The sequence below is a fragment of the Procambarus clarkii genome, chromosome 33 (assembly GCF_040958095.1).
Source record: "Procambarus clarkii isolate CNS0578487 chromosome 33, FALCON_Pclarkii_2.0, whole genome shotgun sequence".
Classification (NCBI taxonomy): Eukaryota; Metazoa; Arthropoda; class Malacostraca; order Decapoda; family Cambaridae; genus Procambarus; species Procambarus clarkii.
Genome location: NC_091182.1, coordinates 33,946,360 through 33,956,012, shown reverse-complemented (window position 1 = coordinate 33,956,012; position 9,653 = coordinate 33,946,360). Strand labels below are relative to the sequence as shown.

At 42.9% G+C, this 9,653-nt stretch overlaps 1 non-coding gene across 1 annotated transcript; it reads left to right on the top strand.

The window, feature by feature from the left end:
• Positions 1-1,022: 1,022 nt before the first annotated feature.
• Positions 1,023-1,095, top strand: TRNAR-UCG (transfer RNA arginine (anticodon UCG)). The gene has a single exon. It is a non-coding gene; the product is annotated as a tRNA-Arg (tRNA).
• Positions 1,096-9,653: the final 8,558 nt, after the last annotated feature.

Genomic DNA, 9,653 nt, shown 5'->3' with positions numbered 1-9,653 from the left:
AACTTTTAAGACTTGTTCCATGTAGGCGTTGTTCCATGTAGGCGGGGCAGTGTGGTTTGAATGCCTCCTGGTCAGCTTCCACATGCTGACGATGAGTCACAGTAACGTGGCTGGAGATATGATGACCAAACCACACAACAGAAGACGAGGAGACGACGACGTTTCGGTCCGTCCTGGATTATTATCAAGTCGACTGTGATTGGAGGGAGGGAGGCACTGGCATAAGTAGGGCAAAAGTGAGGTGAGGAGCAGGTGAGAGAAGGTAATTCCTTGAAGAAAGAAAGAGCAAGGCGAAAAGGTATGAACAAGAAGCAAAAAAGGGTACGGATGGAATGGGTGTAATAATGGGGTGACGGAAGAAAGGGAGAAGGAACAAGAAATGGGAATAAGAGAAAGATAGAAAAAGAAAAGAAAAAAATATTGTAAGTTTATGTTAGGTCACGTTTGTTAGAAAGGTTAGAACATTTGAGTATATGCTGTGTAAGGGAAGAGTCAACAGCAACAGAGCCAGGACTCAGGTTCATGTTGGGTGGGTTGTGTATCACAGCTGAGTCGACAAGACGGCGTCTGTGTAGAGTAGAGGCAGGAAAGATTATTTTAGAAGACCAATCAATAGGATGATTAAGAGTCCCTAACATGACAGAAGAGAGCATTGTTTGTGTCTGGAGACTTAACACTTATTTTGTGTTTCTTAAATCTGTCATTAAGTGTACGGCCAGTTTCCCCACAGTCTTGGAGAGGACAAGTAGTACACACCAGCAGCATTAGCAGCAGGAGCAGTAGTGTGAACCACATTACTACGAAGAGAGTTAATTTGTCGTAAGGTGAGCTTTATGTCAAGAGGACGAAGGGTATTAGTGTGATTTTTGAGTTCATATATGAAGGGAAGGCAGCGCACAGTGGTAAGTGTTGGAAACGGGTTTGGAATGAAAGAAATTTCGTTTATCTTGAATAGGCACAGCTGATAAAATGCAAAGGATAACCAAGGACCGCGTGGACCGTATGGTCGTGTAACCATATAAGACCGTGTGGCCTAATGGATAAGGCGTCGGACTTCGGATCCGAAGATTGCAGGTTCGAGTCCTGTCACGGTCGACATATTATTTTAGGGAGCCGGTCGGCCGAGCGGACAGCACGCTGGACTTGTGATCCTGTGGTCCTGGGTTCAATCCCAGGCGCCGGCGAGAAACAATGAGCAGAGTTTCTTTCACCCTATGCCCCTGTTACCTAGCAGTAAAATAGGTAACTGGGTGTTAGTCAGCTGTCACGGGCTGCTTCCTGGGGGTGGAGGCCTGGTCGAGGACCGGGCCGCGGGGATGCTAAAATGCCCCGAAATCATCTGAAGATAACCTCAAGATCTCAAGAAGATAAGGCGGGAGAAAGATTTGTAAATAAAAAAAAAATCAGAATCAAGAAACTGAGGTACGCTGATATGTAGAGCGCGGAGGAAGAGAGACGAGAACACTTTTCTTAACAGAAGGAGGAAATGAAGTGAATGTACATACCACTATGCATGGGTTTGTGGTACACAGAGAAAGAGAACCCGGACACAGAGCCGTGAACATGAACGTCAAGTAAAGGAAGAAGGGAATTAGATTCCCATTCAAATTTGAAATTGATAGAATGAGCCAGATTGTTAAAGAGAGAAGAGGAAAGGCTGGAAAAGACTAAGGTCATGAGGCATAAAGCAAAAATGTCATCAACATAGCGAAGCCAGAGAGAGGGACGAATATCAGTAGTGGGAGGAAGAAGGGTTTCGAAGTACTCAATGTAGAGATTGGCAAGAACAGGGGGTAGGGGGGGGGAGGGGAACCCATAGCAACATTAAAAGTTTGAGAGAAATATTTACCGTTGAAAGAGGAGTTAGTCAACACAGTGTTTGATGAGTTGGAGGAAAACGTCAGTGGGAAGTGGGAGAGGAAGAAGGCCCTCAGTCGCCTTATGACTAAGGGAAGAGAGAACGTCATCGAGGGGAACATTAGCAAACAGAGTCAACATCAAGACTAAGCATCTTACAGGAGGGCTGAAGGTGCAGTCTTTCTATGAAGTCCTGAGAGTGACGAAGGTGGGCGGGAGAAAAAGTACCAAGGTAAAGCGTCAGAGTTTTAGGTAGCCAGGAGGCAAGAGGACAGCCCGCAGAGCCTATTGAAGAAATGATAGAAGAGGAACATCAGGTATATGAGTCTTAGATAGACCATAGAAATAAGAAAAGGGGCAGATTACATGGAAACGTTTCATTTGATCGAAGTCAGGAGGAAAAAGACTAGAGAGCTGTCTTAGTTTGCGGTTGAAGGAAGTTTTAAAGCGATCCAAAGGGTTAGAAACCAGAGGAGCATCCGTGCGGGAGTCAGAGAGTAAGACATCAGGTTGCTGGAGGTAGTCCACCCGGTCAAGGACAACCAACGAATTGCCTTTTTCGGGAGGAAGGATAACATCAGCTTTCAGGGAGGCAAGGACAAGCTGGAGTGACGAGGAAGGTGGTGGGAAAAACAGGCCACATGCTTCCTATAAATTATATGTACCGGCATCAATGAACTCTAGCAAAGAAAGAAATCTAGGGGTGGTTCTGGAGAGGAAACTCACCAGAGGAACACGTAAAGTACATTGTGTCATGAGTATATGCTGCGATTTCCAACTTCAGAATCGCTTTTAAATGCATTGATGGCGAAATATTAAATTGTTCGCCACATTGGTGAGACCAAAATTAGAATATGCAGCGGTTGTATGGTGCCCATATCTCGAGCAGCACATAAATAAACTGGAAAAGTTGCAAAGACATGCTACAAAATGGCTTCCAGAACTAAAAAATAAGAGCTACAAGGAGAGACCAGAGGCGTTATTTATATGCCGAAGCTAGAATATAGAAGAAAAGGAGGAGATACGACCACTACGTAAATAATAGCACCAGGAATCGACACTTAAAGAAGGGGGAATTCTTGAGATCTACAACTTCAACAAAAAGAGTGTCTTAACATCAAGCTAAGGAAAGAAAGGTGCCGAAAAAAATATTAGAACGTTCACTTTTGCAGAATGGTAGACGATTGGAAAAAACTAAGTGAGAAGGTGGTGGTGGCCAAAACCGTCAGTAGTTTCAAAGTTTTATACGACAAAGAGTACTGGGAAGACGGGACACCACGAGCGTAGCTCTCATCCTGTAACTACACTCCAGCAACCACACACACACACACACACACACACACACACACACACACACACACACACACACACACACACACACACACACACACACACGTAGCCCTGCTGGTCCTGGAAGATAAAAGTAAGGCGAGAGGGGGGTGGTGATGGTGGGAGGGGACACTTGTCATAGCCATAGTGCAGAGGGCCAGCAGGGCAGCCAAATTTGAGGCAATTTGACCTAACGAGTTGGGTGAGAACGTTGAGGGGAGCCGAAGACCCCCAACAAGGACGATGGTGGTGCTGGACAGGAGTGTAGTTGGGGGGGGGGGGGTTAAGGACACGTTTGCTTGTAAGGATTTAAACTTTTGGCATGTTTCCTTGCAGATATGCTTCTAAATACTTGTTTAGAGTGTAAGTTGTTAGTATTCCCTTAAGAACGCTAATGTATCCACCTGCTTTGGTGATGCCTAAATATAAATAACTGGATTGAAGCTAAATTCCAATATGGGTGTATTACACACAAGCGGGGCCGGGTAACAGTGCACTTAAGAGTGCAGTGATTGTTGTGCCGTAACCGACAGTGACCAGCCAGGGACGTAAGCGGTGACGAGTCTCCAGGTAGAGCCTGACTCCTCACCTCTCAGCCTCGGGGACTCCACCAACTTCCAGAAGTTCCAGAAGTTACCTACGACAAGCTTAGCAATAATTAAAACTCGAAGTCACACCACTGTAGTTAAAAATTGGTTAAACATCTCGTAACCTGCCACAGTGTATACTAATATACTCTATACTTAATACTATATAAGTAGTATATACCAGTATAAGTATAATTAAGTTATATAATAATTTATAATAATTATATAATAATTATTATATAAGAATTAAAGTATTAAGTAGTAAATACTATATAAGTATAGTACTCTATACTTACAATCTATACGGCGTTTCGAATACTCTCTCAGGACACAAAACACCATTAGGCCATCGCCATAGTTCACATAAATGACGATTCTTATTTTCAAAGTCATTCCACCGTTACCAATTAACTCTACTATTTATCAATAAAATAGTCAAGTAGCATAGCGTTGGAAACTCCCCGGTCACGGCACTTCAGTCAATGTTTTCGAAATAAGCGTAACAAAAGTTATCAAAATGAATTAATAAATTACATGTGAACACACACATTTTATACATAGTGGGTCAAATAATCATTACCACTCTGGCAATAAAAACTCCGATGCACACTTTTCCATCTTAGAGTATATTTAATTAGTTATAGTTACAATGTTCGCTTAATCGTTAAAAGGATAATTATTTGCACTAATAACTTTATCGGACCTTCCAGTGGCCAAGAATGCTTCAACTATCACTAATTATACTAACAAACCTTGCTAGTCCTTGCATTAGAAGAAAAACAGAATGCAGAGGTGGTATACACGGACTTCACAAAGACATTCGATAAATGTGACCATGGAGTGATAGCACACAAAATGAGGTCAATGGGAATAACTGGTGAAGTAGGACGCTGGATGCTCAGTTTTCTGTCGAACAGAACACAAAGAGTAACAGTCAACCATATAAAATAGTCCAAGCACAGTTAGAAGCTCGGTAACTCAGGGTACAGTCCTTGCACCACTGCTTTTCCTTATTCTCATCAGATATAGACAAAAATACAAGTCACAGGTTCGTATCATCCTTTGCAGATGACATAAAAATCAGCATGAAAATTACCTCTGTTGAAGACATTGAAAAACTTCAAACAGATATAAAGTTTTCGACTGGGCAACAGAAAATAACGTGATGTTTAACGGTGATAAATTCCAGGTACGGTAAAAAATGGACTATAAACATGATACAGGGTACAAAACACAATCAAATCTGCCCATAGTAGGAAAGCAGCATGTAAAGGATTTGGGAATAATGATGTCCGATGTCGGAAAATCCGACACCATTTAATAATATCATACAGACAGATAATATTGCTGTGTTGTATAAACAAGTTAACCCATTGAAAATGTAACTTGTAGTGGAATTTCCGTCTATAGAAAACGGGATATCATTACCACATACTATTATAAATTCACCACCTATTATGGTGGGAATTATTCTTAAATACATTAGTCTTTGGACTTTACCATCATAAAAACATCTCATATAAATTAACTTAATTATCAGAATTAAAATAGAGTAAATGTGACCCTTCTATCACTTACTGTCATCTGGACAATGTAGACCAGTAGCGTCAGGGAGGAGGGAGTGGTCAGCCATTGTTATTGGACTTAGACCAGGGGCGTGGGAGCAATTCGGCTCCTGTTAATTTTACTTGGACAAAGTGTTATGGAAACCAAAGGTGTACCATCATCAACACGCTGTCAACAAATACAAGTTAAGTGTTCTGCCGAAACCCATTTATCTATCATTTATGGCCATTAATGTCATTAGATAGGGTGAGCCAGTTAGAATACGAGATCGCCTCATACTAAAGGTAATTAAGCCTAGGTCTTTATGGTTCCATGTACAGTGTTTTCTCTGATATAGCTGTCATATATTAGGATTCTGGCTTCATAGCTAGCGCCCTTTTGACAGGTCAAGACGAGGAAGCATGCTTTGTGCATCAGTTACCAGGGTGATGGAAGCTACCTCACACGAGGGAAAATGTGGTGTCTAATTTCTTTCACCCTGAATGCCCCTGTTATCTAGCAGTAAATAGGTACCTGGGAGTTAAGTCAGCTGTCACGGGCTGCTTCCTGGGGGTGGAGGCCTGGTCGAGGACCGGGCCGCGGGGACACTAAAAAGCCCCGAAATCATCTCGAGATAACCTCAAGATAAGATACATCCTGATTATACCTGGTGGACTAAGGCCTGCTGCACAATAAGATAAGGAACCTCTTCAATGTTTAACAATATGTGTAGTTAATACTGTAGTTTGATTGGCTGCATATATATAAATTCAATATAAACCCCCCCTAATGTGTAGAGGATCGATATGCGAGATTATTGCAGAAATACAGTCCACTTATCATCATACAAATTGCTATCGAAGTATACAAATTAACGTAAATATAAATTCATATAAATTAAATAAATATAAATCTCACAGGTTGGTTCCCACATCCGACGACTTAACGTTTAGGTAGCATAACCAAGCAAATATTGCGTCAGCCAGAAAAATGAAAATGGATTATGATAATTTTCAAATCTAGGGATCCCATCACAATGGTTGTACTCTTCAAATCACTTGTACTGTCCCATCTTGAGTACTGCTCGGTACTCACTTCTCCCTTCTGAGCAGGAGAGATTGCTGAAATAGAGGGAGTACAGAGAACATATACGGCATACATAGACGAGATAAAGCACCTAAATTATTGGGATCGTCTCAAAAGCTCTCCAAATATACTCACTAAAAAGGAGTCGAGAGAGATATCAAATAATATTCACATGGAAAATACTGGAGGGCCAGGTCCCAAATCTACACAGTAAAATAACAACATACTGGAGTGAACGATATGGAAGAAAATGCAGAATAGAACCAGTGGAGTGAACGATATGGAAGAAAATGCAGAATAGAACCAGTGGAGTGAACGATATGGAAGTAAATGCAGAATAGAACCAGTGGAGTGAACGATATGGAAGTAAATGCAGAATAGAACCAGTGGAGTGAACGATATGGAAGTAAATGTAGAATAGAACCAGTGAAGAGCAGGGGTGCCATAGGCACAATCAGAGAACATTGTATAAACATCAGAGGTCCGCGGTTGTTCAACGTCCTCCCAGCGAGTATAAGAAATATTGCCGGAACAACCGTGGACATCTTCAAGAAAAAACTAGTTAGTTTTCTTCAAGAAGTGCCGAACCAACCGGGCTGTGGTGGGTATGTGGGCCTGCGGGCCTCTCCAAGCAACAGCCTGGTGGACCAAGCTCTCACAAGTCAAGCCTGGCCTCGGGCCGGGCTTGGAGTAGAAGAACTCCCAGAACCCCATCAAACCAGTATCAAGTAGTCCTCGGTTGTAGAGGGTAAACCCTAGCCTGGAATGAGTGAACTATCAGGGGAAAGCGCCAAGCCATTGTACTATATAGCACTGGGAAGGGGTCAGGACAAGGATCTGGGATGGGACGGGGGGAAGGAATGGTGCCCAACCACTTGAACAGTCGGGGATTGAACATCGACCTGCATGAAAGGAGACCGTCACTCTACCGACCAGCCCAAGTGGTTGGGGACCCTAGCCTGGAGCTAGCAACCGGAGACACTACCACCACTACCACCACCACTACTACCACCACCACCACCACCACCACATTATCTACTCCACACACCTTCATGTACACCTCGTGTACTGTTTATGTAGGACAGACGTAAATCTATGAATTTAAGTATTTAGGTTAGATTAGCATTTTAAAAGCACTATAATCCCCCCTAATATGGTTGGTTCAATAAATCACTGACCTATATGTTTAACAGATCACTCACCCTGTCATGGAGGACAGAAGAAAATGTACATACGCTGCTTAGCATTGTAAATGTGTGGCAACGTCTGTGGTAGAAAAGAAAACCTATATATAACTTGTCATACACAAGTCGGTCACTGGCTTGTGTTGAGTTTAATATCAGTATTTGGCTGATGAGTTGTGAACCCGGCAGTCCTTGGTTGTGAAGAGGACAGGTTGAAGTGGAGCGTTAGTGTTGAACCACAGCAACAACAGCCGCACGGATCAGCTCGTCCTATCTTGGTTATCTTGAGGTTATCTTGAGATGATTTCGGGGGTTTAGTGTCCCCGCGGCCGGTCCTCGACCAGGCCTCCACCCCCAGGAAGCAGCCCGTGACAGCTGACTAACACCCAGGTACCTATTTTACTGCTAGGTAACAGGGGCATAGGGTCAAAGAAACTCTGCCCATTGTTTCTCGCCGGCGCCTGGGATCGAACCAAAGACCACAGGATCACAAGTCCAGTGTGCTGTCCGCTCGGCCGACCGGCTCCCCTAAAGTCCTTGTAACAATCCCCAAATGCTCATTAATCCAGCCGTTAAACCCACTATTTATAAATTAACAACACTGCATTACGCGACTGATGACGTTCGTAAGTTTCTCGGACAGTTCTTGACTCGTCCTGCGTTCGAATTGCGTCTGGAAATACAAACAATTGCCAAAAGAATCAAAATGCTTAACCTAAACTATCCTAAGCCTAACCATACACAAAATTATAATATGCTTTATTAATTTATATTCGATGAAACATTGTTTTATCTTACACAAGTTGTCAACATTAACGAATACGTATTTGAAGTCTAGGGGGCCAGATTCACGAAGCAGTTACGCAAACACTTACGAACCTGTACATCTTTTCTCAATGTTTGGCGGCTTTGTTTACAATTATTAAACAGTTAATGAGCTCCGAAGCACCAGGAGGCTGTTTATAACAATAACAACAGTTGATTGGCAAGTTTTCATGCTTGTAAACTGTTTAATAAATGTAAATAAAGCCGTCAAAGATTGAGGAAAGATGTACACGTTCGTAAGTACTTGCGTAACTGCTTCGTGAATCTGGCCCTAGGACAGCGTAGATCAGCCCAGCCTGAGGACAAGTTGACGTCCTCCTAAAGTTTCAAACGGGCAAGAAAACGGACAATTCAAAGTTTCCTCTCCTAACCTACCAGACTAAGCCAGAGGGCCCAAAACAGAAAACAGGACAGTACGTCACTTTCGCGAGCCGCTTCCATTTTCTAGTACGACGATTTTTGGTCTTAATAACGCATACGAACGAAAAGCGACGTTCTTTTGTAAGAGGACAGGTTGGTTATGAAACAATACGCGAGGCTTCGATAAGGAAATCGCAGATTTCTCATGGAAACGTCAACACACACAGTCCGTATGGCAAAACTTATCTACAGTGGTGCCACACTGTGTCAGTGTTGACAATTGGCGCAGGTTAACAAGCTACAATCCTCCCTCTCTACATTTACCCAGCGTTGCCTTGGTAACGGAAGAGAAATTGCCTACTTCCCCGCCAGTCAATTGTTTCAAATAGCGGTGATTTCTGCGCGAGTCTGGCCCAGGATTTACATAATGTAATTGGAAACACCGTTCGCATCCCTCAAATCTTCAAGGCCGGGCAGAATCTTTGATGCTGTGTGTGTGTGTGTGTGTGTGTGTGTGTGTGTGTGTGTGTGTGTGTACTCACCTATTTGTCTGCAGGATCGAACATTGACTCTCGGATCCCGCCTTTCCAGCCATCGGTTGTTTAAAGCCTTGACTCCGGTCCTATTTCCCTATCATACCTAGTTTTAAAATTATGAATAGAATTTGCTTCCACAACCTGCTCCTTAAATGCATTCCATTTTCCCACTACTCTCACGCTAAAAGAAAACTTCCTAACATCTGTGACTCATCTGCGTTTCCAGCTTCCACCCATGTCCCCTCGTTCTGTTACTATTCCGTGTGAACATTTCGTCTATTTCCACTCTGTCAATCCCCGTGAGTATTTTAAACGTTCCTATCATATCCCCATCTCCCTTCTTT